General features: G+C 40.7%; 1 long non-coding RNA gene across 1 annotated transcript in view; it reads right to left on the bottom strand.

Moving 5' to 3' along the window:
- Positions 1-25,692, bottom strand: part of LOC308606290 — a 29,980-nt gene extending 4,288 nt beyond the window's left edge. The window contains exon 1 of the long non-coding RNA XR_014013793.1: positions 25,091-25,692. This is a non-coding gene — a long non-coding RNA (uncharacterized lncRNA). The remainder of the gene's footprint in view (positions 1-25,090) is intronic.
- Positions 25,693-26,097: the final 405 nt, after the last annotated feature.

Here is a 26,097-nt window from a genome sequence, read left to right as displayed (position 1 = left end):
ATATGGAGTATTTCCAGTTTTTAGCTATTACAAACAAAGCTGCTAAGTATGTAGCAAATACAAGTCTTTGTATAGACATACACTTTCTTTCCTCTTGGATAAATAGCTACTGGCTGGATTATACAGTAGGTAAGTGTTTAACTTTCTAAGAAAACTGCCAAACTATTTTCCAAGGTGGCTGTACCATTTTACATCCTCACCAGCAGTGTATATGAGAGTTCTAGTTCCTCCACATCCTCAGCAACACTTGGTAGGTTCAGTTTTTAATTTTAGCCATTCTAGCAGGGTAGTGGGATCTCACTGTGGTAATATCCCTCATGACTAATGATGTTGAACATTTTTTCATATGCTTATTGTCATCTATATGTCTACTTTGGTGAAGTGTCTATTCAAATTTTTGCCCATGTTTTAATTAGATTGTTTTCTTGTTATTGAGCATTGAGAGTCCTTTACCTATTCGGGATACGAGTCCTCTTATCAGTGGCTTTCAAAGAGCAGAACTTTTAATTTTGAAGAAGTCAGATTTATCATTTTTTTCTTTTATGGATCATGCTTTTGGTGTGTAATTAACAAACATTTGCCTAACTTATATTCACAAAGATTTTTTACTATTTTCTAGAAGATTCATAGTTTAAAATTTAATTAAATTAAAATGTATACTTAAAAATGGTTAAGATAAATTTTATGTCGTGTATCTTACCACAATAAAAACAAGTGGGAAAAAAGTTTTGTTTTTTGGGTTTTTGCATATGCATATCCAATTGTCGCAGCACCATTTGTTGGAAACAAATATCCTTTCTCTACCACTGTTCTCACCCTACAGAGACGAATGGACCTCCTATCCAAAATTTGGTTCAGATGTTGACTCTGATGATACCACCCATGCACCTGGAGGGTATGTAAAGGCTTTCATAATGAGGCTTTTTGGGGAGTACAGGGAAGGCTCCCAAGGAGGTCCAAAATGGCTTGAGAGCAGAGAAAGGAGATTGGCTCTGGGTTTTTTTTGTTTTTTGTTTTTTTTTTGCGTACGCGGGCCTCTCACTGTTGTGGCCTCTCCCATTGCGGAGCACAGGCTCCGAACGCGCAGGCTCAGCGTCCATGGCTCACGGGCCTAGCCTCTCCGTGGCATGTGGGATCTTCCCGGACCGGGGCACAAACCTGTGTCCCCTGCATTGGCAGGCGGACTTTCAACCACTGCGCCACCAGGGAAGCCCAGCTCTGTTTTTATTTTAGTTAGGGAAAAGGACTGGGGTGAGGGTTCCTGTATGTGAGAAGCTGTGGCTTACAGGGTTTGAACTTTCTGCTGGCATTAAAGAAGAGAGTACCTGAGCTTTCTTATCAATTTCCCCAGATGTGGGACAAAAGGGGAAAGAAGTGCTGGGGCTTCAAAGCTGTTAACAATCAAATATCAAAAACGGAGTTGCGCATTTTATTACAATTCACTACTGATGTTTAACTGATGACATTTTACTTAATTGAATGTGAACTTGTTTAATTAAGCCATTTTGGCACTATATGAGGTTGGTAGCTTGAGACTAGTAAAGAAGGGGAGAGTTCCACTGAATGCCTCGTTCAGCAGCTCAGCATTGTGTATTTTGAGAAGTGAAATGAGTGTCTTGGTCACTATGGATAATGTATGGAACTGCAGAAGGAATAAGGAATGTCTTAGTGAGGCCTTGTATTGTGGCTTTAGCATGTGCAGAGAAATGTTTGGTTATTATTGGGTGTCTCGTGAGGCAGGAGATTCCCAGAAGTCTTTCTACCCCAAGGGGCCACCTGGGGTAAGGAGTTGTTGCTGCCACTGGCAGGACCAGACAGCCAAACTATTGGCCATGGCCCAAGAGTCAGTAAAAATGTGGAGAGAACTAACTGTTGGCCAGAGCATCTAGTGCTAAGATAATTGCGTGAAGTTTGGCCAGTAGTGCTGACCCCTGGATCCTGTCCTTGATCAGGAACATCCTGCTTAAGGAATTAACAGCAACAGCTTTCCCATGCGCTTTGTCAACTGTGATGCCATCCAAAACTGTACAAATTCCCTTTAGTATTCACTCAGTTGATCCCAAGGCGCTCCCCAAGTACCTAAAGGGTCCAGTAGAGGGGTGACATCCTCCAGCATTATGGCATCTGGCAAAGGACTGAGGACAAGGGAGACCAACCCCTCCTATAGGTGGGATATGCCAGAGAGCTCAGGTTTGGCTACACTATAGGTATTACTTATGTTTTGGCAAGGAGGTCTTGATGAGGTACTGAGTTTACAGGGTACCGCTTCCATGACCCAAGGCATAATAGGCAGCTAAGAAGAGAGTGTCATGGGCTCAGGGCCTATAAAAGCCTCTAATTTCCAGGAAAATCAGTATGTAACCAGCAATTACTGCTAACGGTGTATAGCATGGGATCAAGGAGAGCAGTTTCTTGCATCAAAAGCTTACAGACGGGCCTCCCTGGTGGCGCAGTGGTTGAGAGTCCGCCTGCCGATGCAGGGGATACGGGTTCGTGCCCCGGTCTGGGAGGATCCCATATGCCGCGGAGCGGCTGGGCCCGTGAGCCATGGCCGCTGAGCCTGCGCATCCGGAGCCTGTGCCCCGCAACGGGAGAGGCCACAACAGTGAGAGGCCCGCGTACCGCAAAAAAAAAAAAAAAAAAAAAAAAAAAAAAAGCTTACAGACAATTTATGGCCATAATGGGTAGCCTAGAGACTTCAGGAGGTATAGAAAGAGGTTGCTAAAGCCTCTACAGTGAAGGTCTTTGGGGCACTAATGTGACTGCCTGTTTTTTGCAATTTGGGCAAATTCTAGAGCATTTTGTTATAGGGTCTCCATTCAAGGTATCTGTAAGTAATAGCATAAATGGGCTTAAGTAAAATTTGTAAATGAGGAATATGTTGTCTTCAAGAGCCCAAAAGATGTTAGGCTTATTTGAACACTGGTGAGAGAGTCAACAGCTATTTCTTTTCTTTTCTTTTCTTTTTTGTGGTACGCGGGCCTCTCACTGTTGTGGCCTCTCCCATTGCGGAGCACAGGCTCCGGACGCACAGGCTCAGCGGCCATGGCTTACAGGCCTACCCGCTCCACGGCATATGGGATCTTCCCGGACCGGGGCACGAACCCGTGTCCCCTGCATCGGCAGGCGGACTCTCAACCACTGTGCCACCAGGGAAGCCCAACAGCTATTTCTTGATAGTATCAGGGACAGAGCTGTCCCAGCCTACCAAATAATTTTTCAAGACTTTAACCAAGATGGCAGGGCCTTGTACTATGGCATTATGTGTGGGGCAATGGCCCATGCCCTTTTTGTGAAATCCTTTGTTATTTGTATATCCTGAATTGAGTGTGTCAAATCAGTCCCCTTGGAGGAGGTTGGCATCACTGTGATGTCACACCTATGTTTCTGGAAGAAGCTGGATACTTTTAAGATCTTGCATATAAAGACTGTGTGCGATGGTAGGGCTGTTGAGGTAGATAGGTAAAGGTGTATTATATTCCTTTGAAGATGAAGGCAAACTATGAATGAGAGATTCTTGAAATAGGCACTAGCCAGAACATATTAGTCAAATCTATGCAAAGTATTTATGAGATATTGATTGGAAAGAGTAAGTAATTTCAATAATAGTGTGTATAGAGGCCTTAACAAGTAGGACCACGGCATTAAGGTTGTAGTAATTCACTGTGAGGCGCCATTCATTCTTTCTAAGTTTAAAAATCAGGTAAAATTGGGCTATTAAATGGAGAAGCAGTGAAGATAACCCCCATTTCTCTAAATAAGTCTTGTATAACAGGTTTCAATTCGTCAAGGCCCTGTTTTAATTTTTATTGAGCCATATTAACTACTTTAACTGGGGGAGATGGGGAAGTCCGTGGGGTCCCATTTGGTCAAGCCGATTGTGCGTGCCATAGACTTACTTTTAATGGATTACTTGATAGGTCAGATCATCCATGCCCACTATGGGATATTTTACGGCAGTAGCCACTATGACTATAGGGAATTTAGGCAAAGCAATAGTTCTGATAGTTCTCTCTGTGTGGTAACTCTACTAAAAGTATAGGGGTATCTTGTTTAAATTTAGTGGGATCCAAGGTAGAACTATAATTGGAGCCCCAGCATTAATTAAGGCCATGAAGGTTTGCCAACTGGTATACTTCGGTATATATTAAAGTCAACTCAGAACCTATGTCGTAGAGGCAAAAAGGGCAATCAGAGACCTTTTATCTTTTCATTGCACAAAACCTATTAGGAAATTTTGGATTTCTGATAGAGTTAAATTGTGGACCTGTTTCAGCTTTTTGTTTCCTTGATCTCTCTGAGCTCTTAGCTCTGTCTCCTCAGCTCCGTCTCCTCAGCTCTTAACTCCGTCTGCCATACTACTGAGGTTTCTTTCCCTGTGCCACAGCCAGGAATTCTCTTAAGGTGGTTAGCTAGGGCAACCATAGGGCTTACCTAATTTGTTTCTCAGTTCTCAGGGTCACTACCCTACATTGCCTAATGTCCAGTGTCTTGAAAACCATTGTCTTAAATGTTTCATCTGCTTTTTATGGTTGCTTCAGGTGGGAAAATAAATCTGGTCTTTCATCATATTGCTTCTTGTTTAAAGGAAATTATAGATTCACATGAAGTTATAGGAAATACTACAGAGAGAGCCCTTATATACTTTGTCTAGTTTCCCCCAACAGTTAGATTCTGTAAAACTAGAGTATAATACCAGGATATTGATATGATACAATCCACCATGATCTTATTCAGGCATTTCATCATACTTTAGCACATCAATCCCCCACAAAAAAAAAAAAAAAGCTTTTGAAGAGACACTGCCCCCAAGATTTCACTAATGATTATCCTTGAATTAAGAATTATTCACCAAAAACCAGAAATGATTTTCAAATACCAGCAAGAATAAGTTCAGACAGAAAATTGTAATTCCATATGTAAAGAAGTCTATTCTCCTACCGTTTTTCTTGCATAAAGCTTAGCTGTAGTGCTTTACATTCATGTATTTTTAAGATGCCTCCTACTCTAGAATATAAACATTTTGTCTAAACTAATTAACACTAAGCTAACTAAAATTCTGGTAGAATTCTTTTTCTTCAGTAAAAATACTGAAAAAGCAGATCTCTAGCTTGTATTTAAGAGGAAAAAAATTTTGATAACTGACTTCTAAATCACAACTGTTACTCCAGATACATCCAAGTCCATACTTTATTAAGTATATCATGTGGTTCTTTCTAACCACAAATAAAAATGTTAATTTTTGAAAAGAGGAAAATATACTAGAGATAGGTATGTTTGTCATTTTTTCAGTTTACATCTTTGTTCAAATCAAATTCAAAGGTATCAATTCATTTATTCAAAATTAAACATATCACCAAGAAAGTCATATATGCCTTCACTCAGAACTAACAAAGACTGTATTGGTTAAATGAGAAATGATACACAAACACTCACATTCAATTAATAGGTTGATTTCCATTACTTAATGAAAATGTTTAATGTAACATTCCTGCAACTGAGCTAATTATCATCTTCCAAGACAACAACAACAAGCAACTACTACCTCCACCAAATTCATTTATAAAAAGAGCTTCCTCTAGAAACAACTGTAAAATGGGTGGGACAAGTTGGATACTATTAATCCACGAGTTAATTACAATACAATTTGTACTCTGTATTGAAAATACTAATGACTTGCTGTAACACTGCATTTCCAGGATCTTTTTTTAATTCAAAGTATCACTTGCTAATAATATCATTTGTGGGAACACTACATCGATTGATTCCTTGACTGTAGATGGTTTTCACATTTTTCCAAGTAAAACTGGAAACAAACTATAAGGAAAAAGTCCTTGTTTTATTTTGTTTCCTAGATTCAAAGGAGCTATAAAATAACCACATTATAAATAACTCATTCCAATCCTTTATTACAAAGAGAACTGAAAATCACTGTCAGCAGACATATAATTCATAATGGGATTGCTCTGTGTCAAATAAAACATTCTCCAAATTAAAATAAAAAAATCTGCTTTATAAGAAAACAAAAAACATACAAACACACACCAAAAGACCCTAAGGTAATAATTAAAACAACAAATACACAAAAAATACTAAAAAGAACAAATATTTTAAGATTTCCCTTATATGAGGTAACTAGAATAGACAAATTCATAGACAGAAAGTAGAACAGAGGTTACCAGGGGCTGGGGGGAGTGGGGAATGGTGAGTTATTGTTTAAGGGTACAGAGTTTCAGGTTGGAATAATAAGAAAAGTTCTAAGAAAAAAAAAAAAAAGGTCATGAAGAACCTAGGGGTAAGATGGGAATAAAGACACAGACCTACTAGAAAATGGACTTGAGGATATGGGGAGGGGGAAGGGTAAGCTGTGACAAAGTGAGAGAGTGGCATGGACATATATACACTACCAAATGTAAAATAGATAGCTAGTGGGAAGCAGCTGCATAGCACAGGGAGATCAGCTAGGTGGTTTGTGACCACCTAGAGGGGTGGGATAGGGAGGGTGGGAAGGAGAGAGACGCAAGAGGGAAGAGATATGGGAACATATGTATAACCGATTCACTTTGTTATAAAGCAGAAACTAACACACCATTGTAAAGCAATTATACTCCAACAAAGATGTTAAAAAAAAAAAAGAAAAGTTCTGGAGACGGATGGTGGTGATACTTATACAACACTGTGAATGTACTTACTGCCACTGACCTGTACACTTAAAAATGGTTAAAATGGTAAATTTTATATTACGTAGATTTTATTAAAAATTTTTTAAATGCTAGAAGGCTAACAATAATTTTGAATACTATACACTCATAAGGACTTGGTCAACTCTGAGTTATATGAATAATAGATGTGACACACCTTGGAAATGAAAAGCATAAATGATGTTGATGGATATTTCTCAACTTTGGCACTATTTTGTTTGTGACCAATAACTTGCTGTGATGAGCTGTCCTCTGCATAGTAGGATGTTTATCAGCATCCCTGGCCTCTTCCCAGTAGATGTCAGTAGCACTTCCCATCCAATTGTGACAACCAAAAATGTCTCCAGATTTTGCTGAATGTCCCCAGGGGAACACAATCACTCCTGGTTCAGGACTACTGGTTTAGATTATTCTGAACTACATTTTTAATACAAGTCTGCAGAGAATTTTACAAAGAAACTGAAATATTCTACCTCTTTCCTGTTTATAGTATTTCTATAACTATGTTTCTAAATTTTTTTAAAGGATAATATATTAAAATGGAAAAATTCCTTCAAACTTTAAAGATTTTATATATTATGTATAAAATACATATAAAAACTTAATATGATATACTTCAGGTATTGTGGAATCATCATAGTACTCATATGCAATATTCTAATATTCTTATTTGTTGTGTAGTCAAAAAAAAAGTAAGAAACAACACATGGCTTTCTGGTTTCCGATTTTTTCTAGCTTATATCTTTAAGAATTGTTTCTTAATCAAGTTTAGAAAAAAAAAACTTCACCGTTACAAAATTAGAAAACCTCAACTATAACATAATACTACTTTCTTTAGTTTCTTACTAAGAGAAAATAGCACATTTAAGAATCAACAAGTTTGAGGGACTTCCCTGGTGGTCCAGTGGTTAAGACTCTGTGCTTCCAATGCAGGGGGCCCGGGTTTGATCCCCGGTCAGGGAACTAGATCCCGCACGGCACAACGAAGATCCCGCACGTGGCAACTAAGACCCAGCGCAGCCAAATAAATAAATAAATTTTTTTAAAAAAAATCAACAAGTTTGATTAAATCCTCATGAATATTCCCTTAAGAATTTACATTAAAAATTGAAACAATGTACTTCAATGTATGTAATATTTGTTATATTCAAAAGAATGTATGTAGCATAATTAGCTCTCTCCAAATGAAACTGAGCTCTTATAATGACAAAAACTTCTAGTTGTCCTTAGGTTTTCTTTTCACCTTTAAGCCAGCATATTAAAAAATAAGCTTTTTTTTTGTCCTGAAAGATTATTTCCTGCCAGGTGAAACAGATCAGGATTTACAATCGTTTCTGACCTGAAGAAACTGGAAGATATTATGCATACAATGTAAACCTAAGCTTTTACTCAATTAATCAGAACAAATGAAAATGTTTTAAATATTGAAATATTTTCTTCCAAAGTAAAATTACTCAAGTCAGTTATGTCAGAACATAATAAATTTAATTTTAAGCTAAGAATTAGAGTTTAAATAGGTTTTCCTTACTTTGGAAAACCTCACCAAATCCTTTTTATACTATATACTGGCAGTGCTTATTGGCACTGGAACAACATCAACTATATTTCTCTTGTTTAATCTTTCTCTGATCACATTTCCACCACTGTCCATAAACCATATTTGTATAAAACACAATACAGATTTGGTTGGTCCACAAGATTGCTCCCCAAACAATGTACTAAAATCTTCTTTAAAAAAAGGGAGGGTGCTGGGCTTCCCTGGTGGCACAGTGGTTGAGAGTCTGCCTGCCGATGCAGGGGACACGGGTTCGTGCCCCGGTCCGGGAAGATCTCACATGCCGCGGAGCGGCTGGGCCTGTGAACCATGGCCGCTGAGCCTGCGCGTCCGGAGCCTGTGCTCCACAACGGGAGAGGCCACAACAGTGAGAGGCCCGCGTACCGCAAAAAAAAAAAAGGGTGGGGGGGGCTCTCCAGTTTTTACAAATTACTCATATTTAAAATAAGTATATGTGTATATATTTTTTTCTATTATTTTCTTTTAACATATATGGTTGGTTAAGGAAGGCATCAGCAGACTTTTTTTGCACAGATTAGTAAATATTTTTGGCTTATGGGTCATATAACTGTTCGTGTCTCATATTTTTCTTTTTCCTTTTTCTTAGTAACTCTTTAAAAATGCAAAATATTTGATCTTAAAAAAAATGCAAAAAACATTCTTAGCTTGTGGGTCCTAGAAAAACAGGCCAGGAGCCAGATTTGGTATGGGAGCCATATTTTGCCTGAGAGCCATATTTTGCCCACCTCTGACTTAAAGCAAAAAGTACATCGCACTGTTGAGTTTATAACATTTATAGATGTAACAAAGATGATAACAATAGCAAAAATGACCAACCTTTCCAATTTGCCCAGGACTGAGGGAGCTGCCCAGACACAGAACTTTCAGTGCTAAAACTAGGAAATAAAACTTATCAGGAGATAAGCTGATCACTCTAATTATAGCACAAAAGCTAGGAGAAGTAAAGGGAACTAGATGGTTGCAAAATTCCTATATTTTTCCTGAACTAATCCAATATTGCCTCTAGACTGTGATAAGAGCTGCATAACATAATTCCTAGAGCAATCACACACACACACACACACACACACACACACACACACAAAAGCAAACAAATAAAGGTAAAAGGCCAATAGAGAAATTAAAACATAATACCAATAACATGTAATTAAGACAAAAGAGGGAGAAAAAGAGAAACAGAAGAATAAAAAGCTGATGAGACAGAAAATAAACAGCAAAAAAAAAAAATTAAATCCAAACATATAAGTTACATCATATGTGAATGGATTAATTCTCCAATCAAAGGGCAGACATTGTCAGATGGATAACAAAGCAAAACCAACACTAAGCTGTTTACTTTAAATACAAAGAAACACACTTTAAATACAAAGACACTAACAGGTTAAGGGGAAAAAGTAAGAAAAAAGATACACCACTGTAAGATAATAGGAAAAATATATTGGTCCACCTCACCCTGCCTTACCAGTTCCTGGCAGGGAGCTTCTAAAACCTTTGTAATTTCCTAAGTGATAAGAACATTAGGAACACGTTTTGTTCTAATATTTGGTCATTGATCCCAGTTCCTAATACAGAGTTCCTAAATCCCTTGGAATTTCCTGGGTGATAGCAGTGTCTTTTGTTCTAATGAGGTGAAAGACCAAGCCATGATCAGAAATTTGGAATTAGAAATTCGGAATTTTCAGCCCAACCCCCAATTCTCCAGATGGAGTCAATGATCCATCATGTCTATGTGATGAAGCCTCCATAAAAATCCCAAAAGTACGGGGTTCAGAGATCTTCCAGTTTGGTCAACATATCTAAGTAGTGGGAGAGTGATACATCCTAACCCTATGGGGATAAAAGTTCCCGTGCTCATGCCTCTCCCAGACCTTGCCCTATGTATCTCTTCATCTGGCTGTTCTTCTGTATCCTTTATCATATCCTTTATTACACAGTGTTTCCCTGAGTTTTGTGATCTGGTCTAGGAAATAATAATCCAACGGGGTGGAGGTCATAGGAACCTCTGATTTGTAGCCAAGTCGGACAGAAGTTGTGGATAACCTGGGGACCTAATACTTGCAACTCCAGGTAGATAGTGTCAGAACTGAGTTAAACTGTAGGACATCCAGCTGGTGTCACAGAGAATTGCTTAGTATAGGAAAACCCCCTACACATCTGATGTCAGAAGTGTTGTGAGTGTGGTAGTAATGGGAGAGTAAAGGAGAGGAAGAAGTGAGTTTTTCCTACTCAACCATGCAAACAACAAGTATAAGAAGGTTAAACCGGCTGCAATAAAATCAGACAAAGCAAATTTCAAGGTAAGAAGCATTTACTGGAGACAAAGAGAGACATTTAATAACAGAAAGGTCAAAACATTAGGAAGATACAAAATTATAAATGTATAAGTGCTTAATGGGAGAGCTTCAAAATATATGAAACAAACATTGGGAGAACTAAAAAGAGAAGCAGTCAAATCCACAATCATAACTGGATATTTCTAGCACACTTCTCTCAGTAATTTATAGAACTAGACAAAAAAAAATTTAGCAAAGATATCTGCATAACAATATCAACCACCTTAACAAAATAGAAATTTATAGAATATTACACCCAACAGCAGAAAGAATGTATACTCCTTTTAAGTACACAAGGAACACTCAAAAAAGTGGACTATATAATGGGCCATAAAACAATTCTTACAGATTTTAAAAGACTGAAATCTTCAAGAGATGTCATATGACCACAAAAGAATTAAACTGAAAATCAATAAAAATAAGATATCTAGAAAACCCAAAATAACTGGAATTTACTCTTTAAAAACAACAACAACAAACCCCCCCCCAGGTCAAAGAAGAAATCAAAAGGGATATTAGAAAATATTATAAGCTAAATGATAATGAAAACCCAACGTATCGAAACTTGTGGGATGCGGTTAGCCAGTGTCCAGAGAGAATTGTAACTTTAAAAGATTATATTAGGAAAGAAAGGTCTAAAATTAATTTTCTTCATGAAGCTGGAAAAGTAAGAGTAAATTAAAATCAAGTACAAGGAAGGAAATAATAAAAGAGGAAATCAATGAAAAAGAAAACAAGCCATAGAGAAAAATCAAAATATTAGCAAATGGAATCCAACAATATATAAAAAACGAACCATATACCACAACCAAGAGGGATTTATCTCAGGTATGAAGGCTGGTTCAACACTCAAAAATCAAATAATGGGGCTTCCCTGGTGGCGCAGTGGTTGAGAGTCCGCCTGCCGATGCAGGGGACACGGGTTCGTGCCCCGGTCTGGGAAGATCCCACATGCCACAGAGCGGCTAGGCCCGTGAGCCATGGCTGCTGAGCCTGCGCATCCGGAGCCTGTGCTCTGCAAGGGGAGAGGCCACAACAGTGAGAGGCCCGCCTACCGCAAAAAAAAAAAAAAAAAAAAATCAAATAATGTAATCTATCACATCAACAGAGTACAGAAAAATCACACAATCATATCAATATAGGCATACCTCTGAGATAGTGCAGATTTAGTTCTAGATTACTACAATAAAGTGAGTTAAACGAATTTTTTGGTTTCCCAGTGCATATAAAAGTATTGCTTACACCATACTGTAGTTTAGTAAGTGTGTAATACCATTATGTCTACAAAAAAATGTATATACCTTAATTAAAAAATAATGCTGTTGGAAAAATGGCACTGATAGACTTGCTCAACGCAGGGCTGCTACAAAACTTCACTGTGTAAAAAATGCAGTATCTGCAAAGTATTGTACAATAAAGTGCAATAAAACAAGGTATGTCTGTAGATGCAGAAAAAACATTTAACAAAAATCCAACACCCATTCATGATAAATGCTTTCTGTAAACAAGGAATAGAGGGGAACTTCCTCAACTTTATAGTAGATATCTACCAAAAAAACTACAGGTAACATAATACTTAATGGTGGGAACCAAGAAGCATTCTCACTAAGATCAGGAACAAGAAAAGGATGTCCCCTCTCACCACTCCTTTTCAACATCATACTGGAAGTCCCAGCTAATGCAACAAGACAAGAAAAGGAAATAAAGGGCATACTGATAACAAAGGAATAAATAAAATTGTCTTTTTTGCAGATGACACGATTGTCTGTGTAGAAATCCAAATGAATCAACCAAAAATCTCTTGAAATAAACTACTGTAACAAGATTACAGGAAACAAGGTTAATGCAAAAAAGCCAACTGCCTTCCTATATCCCAGGAATAAACAAATGAAATTTGAAATTAAAAGCACAATACCATTTATAATTAGCATGGCAAAAAAATGCAATTCATAAGTATAAACCTAATAAAATATGTACAGTAAGTCCCCTACGTACGAACCTTCAAGTTGCGAACTTTCAAAGATGCGAACGTGCATTCACATGTCCAATCATATAAGTTAGTTCAAGTGTCTGGCGTACATTGTCACGTGCATGCATCCTCTACAAGTGGTTGTGCTTCTGTGTACTTTACAGTCCTGTATAGAGTACAGGAGTACAGGATCTTTATTTCAAGCCCAGGATGTCCAGAAGCAAGTGTAAAAGCAGCAGTGATGTAGCTGGTACTGCTAAGAAGCGCCAAGCAATAATGATGGAAACAAAAGTGAAAATAATTGAGAGAGTGGAGCGAGGCAGTAAGATGGTAGACATTGCTCATTCTTATAACATGAATTGTTCAACCATCAACGATTCTAAAGAACAAGGACAAGATCATGGAACATGTGAAGTCTGCTGTGCCAATGATGTCAACAGTAATATTGAAGAAGCATGGAAAAGTGATAGAGGAGATGGAGAAATTTCTCAGTGTGTGGATGCAGGATCTGCATCAGTGTCAAGTCCCACTCAGCTTAATGTTGATTCAAGAGAAAGCTAAAAGGCTTTATGAAGACTTGAAGAAGAAACATGGTGAAGAATCAAAGGGCACATCTTTTAATGTCAGCCATGACTGGTTTCATCAGTTCAAGGCTAGAACCAACCTTCACAACATAAAAGTAAGTGGTGAGGCAGCGAGTGCAGATACAGTAGCTGCCCAGGAACTTCCTGAAATGCTTTGAGAAATTATGGATGAAGGCGCATATTTACCCGAGCAGCTTTTTAACGTGGATGAGACAGGACTGTACTGGAAGAGGATGCCAGACCAAAGTTACATCAGTAAGAAGGAACAGCTGATGCCAGGCTATAAAGCAGCAAAGGATACACTAATTCTGTTGTTTGGTGGCAATGCTTCCAGCGATATGAAGCTGAAGCCTCTCTTAGTTTATCATTCAGAGAACCCAAGAGCCCTTAAAAACATAGCCAAGGGCTCTCTTCCTGTTGTGTGATAGAGTATCCCCAAAGCCTGGGTTACACAGGCCATTTTCCAGGACTGGTTTTTCCACCACTTTATCCAGGAGGTAATGAAATATTGCTTGGAGAAGGACATCCCATTCAACATTATTTTGCTGCTTGACAATGCTCCTGGCCAACCCCCATTCGTGGACAACTTTTATCCTAACGTCGAAGTAATGCATCTGCCACCAAATACTATGTCGCTCACCCAACCTATGGACCAGGGAGTTATAGCAACTTTCAAGAAATATTATTTAGGTCACACTTTTAGTCAGGCAGTAAAGGCGAGTGACACAAATCAGGAACAACCTTGCAACAACTTTGGAAGGACTATAACATCTACAAGGCCATAAAAAACATTAACTTTGCTTGGCATGAGGTTACGGTTGTCATCACGAATGGGGTTTGGAAGAATCTTTGCCCACAGTTTGTTCACAATTTTCGTGGGTTTGAAAAGGTGGATGAGAGTCCAAAGAGGTCGAAGCTGGAGCGAGATCTGCAAGATGAGGACTTCATTGAACTCCTTGCTGAGCAACACAAGGAGCTCCCTAATGAAGACCTGATGGAATTGGAGGCCGAGAGAAAGGATGAAGAGAGACAAGAGGAAGAAGAAGTAACTAAAGAACCAAAGAGATTCACAATGCAGGAAACGGCAAGGGGATTTTATTTGAGGAGGCACAGTTAGTTTTTGAGGCACAGGACCCGAATGTAGAATGGTACACGAAGGTTGCAGCAGCCATTCAGAATGCTATCCAGTGCTACCATGTCATCTATGACGAGGAAAAAAGAGCTACTACCCAGACATCACCGGATCGTTTCTTCAAGAAGGTACATAGAATTGAATCCAGCGAAGAACCAGAACCTGTGCCATCACCATCAGGCATGAGTGAAATTGCAGCTTGCCCTCCGTCTCCTATTGCTTATGATCCTTCAGCTCTACCATCTCCTCCCTCCTCTCCCTCCTCCAGCCAGTAACTCTTCTCGCCTGTTCACTCAATACAAGCCCCTGTATGCCAGCTGTTGTACTGCACTACTGTACTTTTCAAGGTACTGTACTGTAAGATTTAAAAATGTTTTCTTTATTTTTTGTGTTTGTTTTTTATGTATTATTGTGTGAAAAGGATTATCAACCTATTACAGTACAATACTATATAGCTGACTGTGTTAGTTGGGTACCTAGGCTAACTCTGTTGGACTTAACGAACAAATGAGACTTTCGAACGCACTCTCAGAACAGAACGCACTCTCGGAATGGAACTCGTTGATAGGTAGGGGACTTACTGTACAAGATCCATATTAGGAAAACTACACAACTATAATGAACAAAATCAAAGAACTAAAATATAGGGGTATTCCATGTTCATGGATAAAGAGACTCAATATTGTCAAGATGTCAGTTCTTCCCAGTTGATCTAAAGAGTCAATGAAATCCCAATCAAAAGCCCGTCACGTTACTTAGTGGATATCGACAAGCAGATTCTAAACTTTACATGTAGAGACAAAAGACCCAGAATAGCCAACCCAACATGTAAGGAGAAGAACAAAGTTGGAGTCTTACTATAAAGCTACAGTAACTAAGATAGTGTGATACTGGTGAAAGAACAAATAAATCAATGGAACAGAAATAAAGGGCCTAGAAATAGACACACATAAATCAGTCAACTGAACTTTGACAAAGGAGCAAAGGCAATACAATGGAGCAAAGATGGTCTTTTCAACAAATGGTGTTAGAACAACTAGACACCCACATGAAAACAACAACAACAAATGGAGTCTAGACACAGATCTTACATCCTTCACAAAAATTAACTCAAAATGGATCACAGACCTAAATGTAAAACACAAAACTATAAACTCCTAAAAGATAACATAAGAGAAAATCTAGATGACTTTGGGTTTGGTGATTACTTTTTACATATGACGCCAAAGGCACAATCATGAGAGAAAGAACTGATAAGCTGGGTTTCATTAAAATTAAATTTTTCTGCTCTGCAAAATATACTTTCAAGGAAATGAAAAGACCAAGTCACAGACTGGGAGAAAAGATTTGCAAGAGACATATCTGACAAAGGACTGCTATCCAAAATATACAAAAAACTCTTAAAACTCAACAATAAGAAAAATAACCCAATTTTTTTAAAGGGCCAAAGACCTTAAAAGACAGTCACCAAGAGAATTTAAGCATATGAAAAGATGCTCCACATCATATGTCATCAGGGAAATGCTAACTAAAACAATGAGATTCCAGTACACACTTATTAGAATGGCCAAAATCTGGAACACTGACAACACCAAAGTCTGACAAGGATGTGAAGCAACAGGAACTCTCATTGCTGGTGGGAATGCAAAATGCCACAGCCACTTTGGAAGACAGTTTGGCAGATCCTTACATAACTAAACATACTGTTATCTTACAATCCAGCAATCTTGCTCCTTGATACTTACCTGAAAGAGTTGAAAACTTATATCCACACAAAAACCTGCACACAATTTTTACAACAGCTTAATTCACAATTGCCAAAACTTGGAAGAAACCAAGATGTCCCTCTGTAGGTAAATGGATAAATAAACTGTGGAACTTCCAGAAAATGCAATATTATTCAGTGTTTTTTTTTTTTTTTTAAAAAAAAAGGCTATCCAGCCCTGAAAAGACATGGAGGAAGCTTAAATGTGTATTACTAAGTGAAAGAAGCCAATCTGAAAAGGTCACACACTGCATGATTCCAACTATACGACATTCTGGAAAAGGCAAAACTATGGAAATGGTAAAAAGATCAGTGGTTCCCAGGGGTGAGGGGGAGGGAGGGATGAACAGGCAAAGCACAGAGGATTTTTAGGGCAGTGAAAATACTCAGTGATACTGTAATTGTGGATACATGTTTTGTCCACACATGTAATGTACAACACCAAGAGTGAACCATAATGTAAACTATAGACTTCAGATGACAATGATGTGTCAATGTAGGGTTATCAATTTTAACAAATTTACCAGTCTGGTGGAGGATGTTGATATGGGGGAGGCTATGCATGTGTGGGGGCAGAGGGTATATGGGAAATCTCTGTACCCTCTTCTCAATTTTGTTGTGAACCTAAAACTGCTGTAAATAAATAAACAAATAAACAAAGATTTATTGTGTGATCGTTTCACAATATATACAAACATCAATTCATTATACTGTACACCTGAAACTAATATAATGCTATAACTAATACATGTAATATAACATTATATCAATTATACCTTAATTTTTAAAATATTTTATTTAAGTATAGTTGATTTATAATGTTATGTTAATCTGTGCAGTACAGAGAAGTGATTCAGTTATATATATATATATATTCTTTCTCATATTCTCTTCCATTACGGTTTATCACAGGATATTGAATATAGTTCCCTGTGCTACAGGAGGACCTTGTTGTTTATGCATTCTATATATACCAGTTTGCATCTGCTAATCCCAAACTCCCAATCCTTCCCTCCCCCAGGCCCCCTACCCCTTGGCAACTAAAAGTTTGTTCTCTATGTCTGTAAGTCTGTTTTTCTTTCGTAGATATGTATATTTGTGTTGTATTTTAGATTCCACATATAAGTGATATCATATGGTACTTGTATTTCTCTTCTGACTTACTTCACTTAGTATGATAATCTCTAGGTCCATCCATGTTGCTGCAGATGGCATTATTTTATTCTTTTTTAGAACGAGTAATATTCCATGGTATATATATATACCACATCTTCTTTACCCATTCAGCTGTCGATGGATACTTAGGTTGCTTCTATATCTTGGCTATTGTAAATAGTGCTGCTATAAACGTAGGGGTGCATGTATCTTTTCAACTTATAGTTTTGTCTAGGTATATGCCCAGAAATGGGATTGCTGGATCATATGGTAACTCTATTTTTAGTTTTTGAGGAACCTCCACACTGTTTTCCATAGTGGCTGCACCAATTTACATTCCCAGCAATAGTTAAGAGGGTTTCCTTTTCTTCACACCCTCTCCAGCATTTATTATTTGTATTATTTTTTGAGGTTAATTTGTGCTTTTATTTGCCAGTATAACTTAAATATGGTGGCCTGCAAACTTTTTTGATCTAAAAAAAATGTTTACATCACAATCCAACAAACACACACCATATAATATGTATACATATATAAAAGTGAAACAAAAGTTTTGCCAAAAACTTCTACCCCGAGTGTTAATTCTTTTGAGACTTTTTTTTTAAGCAGTTTTAGGTTTACAACAAAATTGACAGGAAGGTACAGAAATTCCCCCAAATTCCCCCTCCCCTCACATGCATAGCCATTATCAACAGAGTGGCACCCTTTTTTTTTTTTAACACCAAGGATGAACTGCATTGACAGATAATCACCAAAGTCCACAGTTCACCTTAGGGTTCACTTTAATGAAGTGAATGGTGTTGCACATTCTATGGGTTTGGACAAAAGTATGATGACATATGGCCAGCATTATAATGTCATTCAAAGCATTTTCACTGATCGTAAAAACTTCTGTACTCTGTGTATTCATCTCCCTCTCCCCGCAAACTCCAGGCAACCACTGATCTTTTTATTGTTTCCATAGTTTTGCCTTTTCCAGAATGCCAGATAGAATCTACTTTTCTTTTTCTTTTCTTTCCTTGAAAAGAGAGGTTCAAAGCCTTTATGTCTATAAGAACACTCATGGCCCGCCCATGTGTGGACCAGATAGGCTCTAGGTGGCAAACTCCCCCAATAAATACTGTAGCTTTCCTTCCAGTATCGAGCCCTGCCCAGCAGCCACATGGAGGTGCAGGGGGACACGTGTTGGGTATTTGTTCACAGGAAGGCCACAAGTTTTGTGCCTCTTCTCACAATGAACCCAGATTCCTCTTGGGTTTGTTGTAAACAGAGAAGCCATTTCTTCAGGCCCTGTGCTCTCAGCACACCCCAGGTAGACTTTTTAATGATGGCCATTCGGACCAGTGTGAGGTGGTACACTTCATTATAGTTTTGATTTGCATTTCTCTAATAATTAGCAATGATGAGCACCTTTTCATGTGCCTATTGGCCATCTGTATGTCTTCTTTGGAGAAATGTCTATTTAGGTCTTCTGCCCATTTTTCAACTGCGTTTTTTTGTTGTTGTTATTGAGTTATATGAGCTGTTTGTATATTTTGGAAATTGATCCCTTGTCGGTCACATCATTTGCAAATATTTTCTCCTTAGTCATATATTTATAATAATGTATGTAATATATAATTATGCATATAATATATAATTATACCTTAATTTTAAAAATTGATGTATAGTTGATGTGCAATATTATATGCTACAGGTGTATAATACAATGATACAAAATTTTTAAAGGTTATACTCCATTTATAGTTATTATAAAATATTGGCTATATTCCCTGTGTTGTACAATATATCCTTGTAGCTTATTTATACCTGATAGTTTGTACTTCTTAATCCCCTACCCCTATATCACCCATCCCCCCTTCTTTCTCCCCACTGGTAACCACTCATTTAATTACACCTCAATTTTTTTAAAGCCTTTAAAATTAATCTTGGACAAAGAAGACAAGAAAGAATATACAATGTAGAAAAGACAGTCTCTTCTGCAAGTAGTGTTGGGAAAGCTGGACAGCTGCATGTAAATCAATGAAGTTAGAACATTCCCTCACACCAAACACAAAAATAAACTCAACATGGCTTAAAGACTTACATATAAGACATGACACCATAAAACTCCTAGAAGAGAACATAGGCAAAACACTCTCTGACATAAATCATAGCAACACTTTCTTAGATCAGTCTCCCAAGGCAATAGAAATAAAAGCAAAATAAACAAATGGGACCTAATCAAACTTATAAGCTTTTGCACAGAAAACCGTAAACAAAATGAAAAGACGACCTATAGAATGGGAGAAAATATTTGCAAATGATGTGACTGATAAGGGCTTAATTTCCAAAATATATAAACAGCTCCTACAGCTCAATATCAAAAAAAAGCAAACAACCCAATCAATAAGTGGGCAGAAGAGCTAACTAGACACTTCTCCAAAGAAGATAAACAGATGGCCAATAGGCACCTGAAGATGCTCAGCATCGCTAATTATTAGAGAAATGCAAATCAAAAGTACGAGATATCACCTCACACAGGTCAGTATAGCCATCATTAAAAAGTCTACAAATAATAAATGCTGGACTACATCAAAATGAAATACTTTTGTGCATCAAAGGGCACTATCAATGGGTTTTTGCAAATATTTGCAAATCATATATCTGATAAGGGTTTAGTACCCAGGATATACAAAACCTCTTAGAACTCAAACAGTAAAAACAATGCAATTAACAACTCAAAAATAGGCAGCGAGGGACTTCCCTGGTGGTCCAGTGGTTAAGAATCCGCCTTCCAATGCAGGGGACGCAGGTTTGAGGAATTAAGATCCCACATGCTTCGGGGCAACTAAGCCCACGCAGCACAACTACAGAGCCCACGTGCTCTGGAGCCCACGCGCCACAATTAGAGAGAAGACTGTACCATAACGAAGAGCCCACGTGCAGCAACTAAGACCCAATGCAGCCAATAAATAAAAAAAATATTTTTAAAAAAATGGGCAACGGGGCTTCTCTGGTGGCGCAGTGGTTGAGAGTCCGCCTGCCGATGCAGGGGACACGGGTTCGTGCCCCGGTCCAGGAAGATCCCACATGCTGCAGAGCGGCTGGTCCCGTGAGCCATGGCCGATGGGCCTACGCATCCGGAGCCTGTGCTCCGCAACGGGAGAGGCCACAACAGTGAGAGGCCCACGTACCACACACACACACACAAAAAATGGGCAACAAACCTGAATAGATATTTCTCCAAGGAATATATATTAATGACCAAGAAGCATATGAAAAGATGTTTAAAGCCTTTAATTATTAGGGAAATGCAAATCAAAACCACAGTGATATCCCACTTCACATGCTCTAGGATGACTATTCTAATCCCCACCCCCCAACAGGCAGAAGGGCTATTTGTCTCCTTTATTCACTGTTTTACTTCCTGAACTAGAGCAGTCTCTGACACAGCATGTGCTTAATAAATATTTGTTGAATTAATAACAAGCTCTAGGAAATTACATTCCAGAGGACCCTCCAGAACTAGGAAGATATCATCGTATCCATTTTTCTCCTCCATCCTCCCAGCATGCTCTCCGCTGAGAAATTGACAGGTTTGGTCATGGTTATAAAGAGCCAACAATGCAGCTTAAAGCTTTTCAAACATGAGAATTTTCTTTTCTTTCTTTTCTTTTTTTTTTTTTTTTTTTTTGGTGTCAAACTATACTAATTCTTTTAAAAACAAAAAATAACAAGTGTGGGTGAGGATATGGGAAAATTAGAACCTTCATACAATGTTGGTGGGAATGTAAAATGCAACAACTCCTGTGGACAACAGTTTGACAATCCCTCAATAAGTTAAACACAGAATTACAATATGACCATGCAGTTCCACTCATGGGAGTTGTGGGAGTTCCCCGGTGGCCTACTGGTTAGGAGTCAGCACTTTCACTGCCATGGCCTGGGTTCAATCCCTGGTTGGGGAACTGAGATCCCGCGAGCCACGTGGTATGGCCAATAAACAAAAATTGAGTAGTAAATAGAATATATTAAACAAACACACACAAAAGAAAAACTTGTACATGAATATTCATAGCAGTACTATTCACGATAACCAAAAGGTGGAAACCACCAAAATGTCCATCAACTAATGAATGGACTAACAAAATGTGATACATCCACACAATGGAATGTCATTTGGGCATAAAAAGGAACGAAGTACTGATATATGATACAACATGGATAATCTAAACAAAAGAAGTCAGATATCAAAGGACACATATTGCATGACTAGTCCATTGAAACAGAAAGCAAATTAGTAGTTACTAGGGGCTAGAGAGAGGGTGAATCAGGGAGTGACTGCTTAATGAAAACAGGTTCTCTTTTTGGAATGATGAAAATGTTCTGGAACTAGATAGTGGTGATGGTTGTACCACATTGTGAATGTATTAATCCCACTGAAGTATATATAAGTATATACTTTAAAATGGTTTACATGGTGAATTTTATGTTTTTACCACAGTAAAAAAACAATTGTATTCCTATATATAATTAATGAACACTGATAAAATGAAAATTTTAAAACAATTCCAATTACAGTAGCATCCAAAAAATTAAATTCATAGAGATAAATTTAACAAAATATGTACAAAACCTGTACACTGAAAACAATGCTGAAAGTAGAGGCAGTAAATTTCTCTTGCTGAGAGAGGGAAAGTAAAAGGAAAGGTAATTATTTTGAAAAGAAATACATATTAAGGTCTGCATTTTGGCATAAAAGATGTCTTACAAATGGTTTTCATTGAGGGAGCTTTAAATGAACTCCTTTTTCTGGTTAAGAATAATCAAATATTATACATATAGAAGTCAGTAAAAAAATTTTTTTCATTGGGTTATGTATGACACACTAATAAAGGGTTAAAAAAACTCCATCATGAGAAAAAACACCTTTGGTCAATCTTCTATCACTCTGACCCTGTCAACTTGATAAAGATGGAACGGCAGCAGTGTTACTGTTACCAAAATGCAAGTCCATGTGCCCGACGCACAGAGGCCAAACAGTACCAAAACACTGGAGTTTGGAACAGAGAAAGGTTTATTGCAGGGCCATGCAAAGAGATGGGTGGCTCATGCCTTAAAACCCCCAAACTCTCTGAAAGCTTTCAGCAAAGCCCTCTTACAGGAAAGGTGAGGGAGGGGTACTGTTAGTTGTTGCAAACTTCTTGGTGTCAGACCCTTTGTCTGAGGTCAGGTCGTGGTCAGGAAACGATGTTCCTATAAATCTCTACCAAACAAATGTTACTCTCTATCCTGCCTGACAAGAAAAGGGAAGGTCCCAAGGCACGACTCTCACCCTCCGAGGTCCAGGCCTAGCTAAGAGAAGGGGGTGGCTCCAGGGGCACCGGTTACCCTGCCCCAGAGCATTCGTCCAGCACCCAGTGTGGGTCATCCCACCAGTGCCCAGGCCTGGCTGAAGAGGCAGATCTCACTTGATGGCTCCCTCAGGACCTGGTCCCCAGACCCTGCCCAGCTGTCATCCCTTAAGGAGCCAGGCGACCAGGACCCAACTGGCCCTCAGGCTCCTCAAGGCCACCCAAACAGTGGGGGCCAAGTCCCGAAAACTGCGTCCCATGCAGACTGCTGCTGCCATTAGGTCGCAGAGGCAGGTATGGGTGAGAGGTTCACCGCCACCTCAAGGCCTGCGCCCGGCCAGTGGGCGGTCTTGGCAAGGGCTCTGGAGCCCTGCAGGACACAGCCCCCAACCTGTTCCCTGGGCCCCCAACTCAGTCACTGGCTCGAGGCGGGGTGAGCTGGAGGGCCCGGTGAGAATGCTGGGATCCGCCTCTTACCTCACTCTCCGCCTGATGACCATGGCACTGCTGACTGTTGGCTGAATGGGCCAACAAGGAGCTCATTGACAGTTGATCGTTTGGGGGAGGGACCCACTGCGACGCAGACCAACGGCTGAATGGGGCCCACTGTAGCACCGACCAATGGCTGAGCAGGACCTCTAACGCTGCTCTAACCAAACAGCATTAATGGTCTCCCAGTAACGTTGCCAGGTAACGGGGTGGGGGGAGTAACAGCGGGCAGCAAGGGCGGAGTTCTAAGAGCTCTGCACTGCCGGCTCTATTACATTACTAAGCAATATTGCCTAGGGTAAAAATGACCCCTTGCTGGCATCTGGACTGGAAGGCACCTGGTGAGAAGCCACAGCTTTGGGCTCCCTAAGTACAGTATAATCATGCCATTATCTGCAAAACCTTGGAAGCTAAGGCCTTGCTCATGGGCTAAGAAACATGAAATTTCTAAGCCATGGTCGCTCTTGCACCACCTGCATGGTTTTTTTTTTCTTTACACCTGAGCTGTCATTTGATGCTGTTCTGATGCTGTGCTGATCACATGCATTGTTTACTGTCATAGCTGAGCTCCCCTTTTTAAAAAAAATATTTATTTTATTTATTTATTTTCCTTTTTTTTTTTTTTTGGCTGCGTCGGGTCTTAGCTGCAGCACATGGGATCTTTGCTGAGGCATGCAGGATCTTTCCATTATGGCGCGCAGTCTCCTCGTGTTTCTCTCTAGTTGCGGCACGCGGGCTTCTCTCTAATTGTGACATGCGGGCTCTCTCGTTGAGGCACCAGAGCTCAACAGTTGTGGCACGCGGGCTTAGTTGCCCCGCGGCATGAGGGATCTTAGTTCCCCGACCAGGGATCGAACCCTCGTCCCCTGCATGGGAAGGCGGATTCTTTACCACTGGACCACCAGGGAAGTCCCCATAACTGAACCCTTTTAAGTTTGAATGTCTATCTGAACCCCAGGCCACTAGTGGTCATAAAGCCATTGACTGACCTAGTGAATTTAGTTTAGAAAGCAGATATTAAAAGTTCAAGAAAGGTAAATTCATCTTTTAAAAAGTTAACAAGAGGGCTTCCCTGGTGGCGCAGTGGTTGAGAGTCCGCCTGCCGATGCAGGGGACACGGGTTCGTGCCCCTATCCCGGAAGATCCCACATGCCGTGGAGCGGCTGGGCCCGCGAGCCATGGCCGCGGAGCCTGTGTGTCCGGAGCCTGTGCTCCGCAACGGGAGAGGCCACAGCAGTGAGAGGCCCGCGTACAGAAAAAAAAAAAAAAAAAAAAAAAAAAGTTAACAAGAATATACAGCATATTAAGAGGGGAGCACCTAGAAAAACAGGACTTTAACGGAGACAGTATTTAAAAGTGTTCTACTAAAAATTAGACCAAATTAATGACTATTGGGGTTATGAAAGTTATTAAAAAGCATAAAGATCACCACCAATTTACTTAAGTCTAAGAGGAAAACATCATTACACTGCGGGCCTTTCTGTCACATTTAAGCATCCGCCCAGGTCGCGGGGGGACAGTTTTGGGGGTCCACCGTACACATCTGAAACGGGAACAAAGCAACCCTGCCTGGCAGAAGGCGGATTTCGGAGCCAGGAGCCCGGACTCGGAGTCGGCACATAGGGCATTCTCTTCGGGGCAGGAGGGGGCTGAGGGACCGAACTCGTCCACTTGGGCTGCTGCCCCACACTCCTGCCGCTGTCACCGGAGCCGGACAGGCGATTCGGGGAGGGTCCGGACAGGGCGCCCCGTCAGCTCACGATAAATCCACGCCCTCTCCCACGCGGCTGGCCACAGGGCAAGATACTCGCCCGTCTGACCGCCGCCAGGTGGGCACCGGCCGGGCCGCGGCCCCGGGCGCTTCTCGGCTCTACCCGGCCGGTTTCGGGCTCCCATCGTGGCCAGAGCTCGAGGGCCGGCCCACACGCTCAGCCGCTGGGACCCCCGCGTGGCGGCCTCTCCACAGCCAGCGGCCGCCGGCAACGGACGCCCACCCGCGCGCACCCGCCCCACCGGCCCGTGTGCCCGGTGCCCGGTCCCCGGCGCCCACCTGTTGGTCGCACTCAGAGCATGATTTGGTGGCCATCTTCACTTTCTTGGCTCGAGTTGCAGACATGCTCCTCGCTGGCGGCAGCGGTAGCGGCAGCAGCGGCAGCAGCGGCGGCGGCGGCGGCGGCCCGGGCTCCGCCCCTCGTACTTCAGCAGCCCAGCCTCCGCCCGTCGGTCCCCGCTGGCCACACTGAGGCTCTGAAGAGCGCGCGCGCGCGCGTGCGCGAGCTCGCGCGGAGCCTGCGTGCCGAGGGGGCAGGGCGCGGCGTGCGCGGGCTCCGAGGGACCGCGGAACACGGCCCCACCCACACCGCTCCGGTCCTCTAGGGCGTACCGATTCTCACGAGAGGAGACCGACTGGATAGTCCGGCGGGACGATAGACACGCCCTCTCTGGGCCAGACGAACGGCGTGGAGGCGTGGTTTGGCCGGGACTCGGCAGTAACGGGCGTCAGGCTCGACCAACGAATGCACAGACAGGGCGGGTCGTGGTGCTGAGCCCGCCCCCTCCCCCGGAGGAAGGAGAACGTGAGTGAAAAAGGCGGTGGGAGGTAAAGCGCTTGGCACAGATCCTGCCGTTTGATAAACTTCAGTAAATGTTAGCGAGTCTAATCATTGAGGAATTGTAGTAGGGATTTTATATATTAACGCCCTGGACCCAACGTTGGAGATTGAAAATTCATTTATTTAATAAATAGTTGCCTAAGGCCCACTCTCAGGCAAATTAGAATAGAATGCAATGTCTGCCCTCAAGGAACACAGACTAGCTGTTTAGACCAGTGCTACTTACTGTCCATGATGAAAGACCAGATTTTTTTTTAATTCATCATTTACTTTTAAGATAAAATATATTACTCCGGGACTTCCCTGGGCGCAGTGGTTAAGAATCCGCCTGCCAATGCAGGGGACACGGGTGCGATCCCTGGTCCGGGAAGATCCCACATGCCACAGAGCAACTAAGCCCCTGCGCCACAACTACTGAGCCTGCGCTCTAGAGCCCGTGAACCAC

Source organism: Mesoplodon bidens (assembly GCF_964165515.1).
Source record: "Mesoplodon bidens genome assembly, chromosome: 18".
Taxonomy (NCBI): Eukaryota; Metazoa; Chordata; class Mammalia; order Artiodactyla; family Ziphiidae; genus Mesoplodon; species Mesoplodon bidens.
Note: the sequence above shows the minus strand (reverse complement) of the source record. Positions and strands in the feature narration are given on the sequence as shown.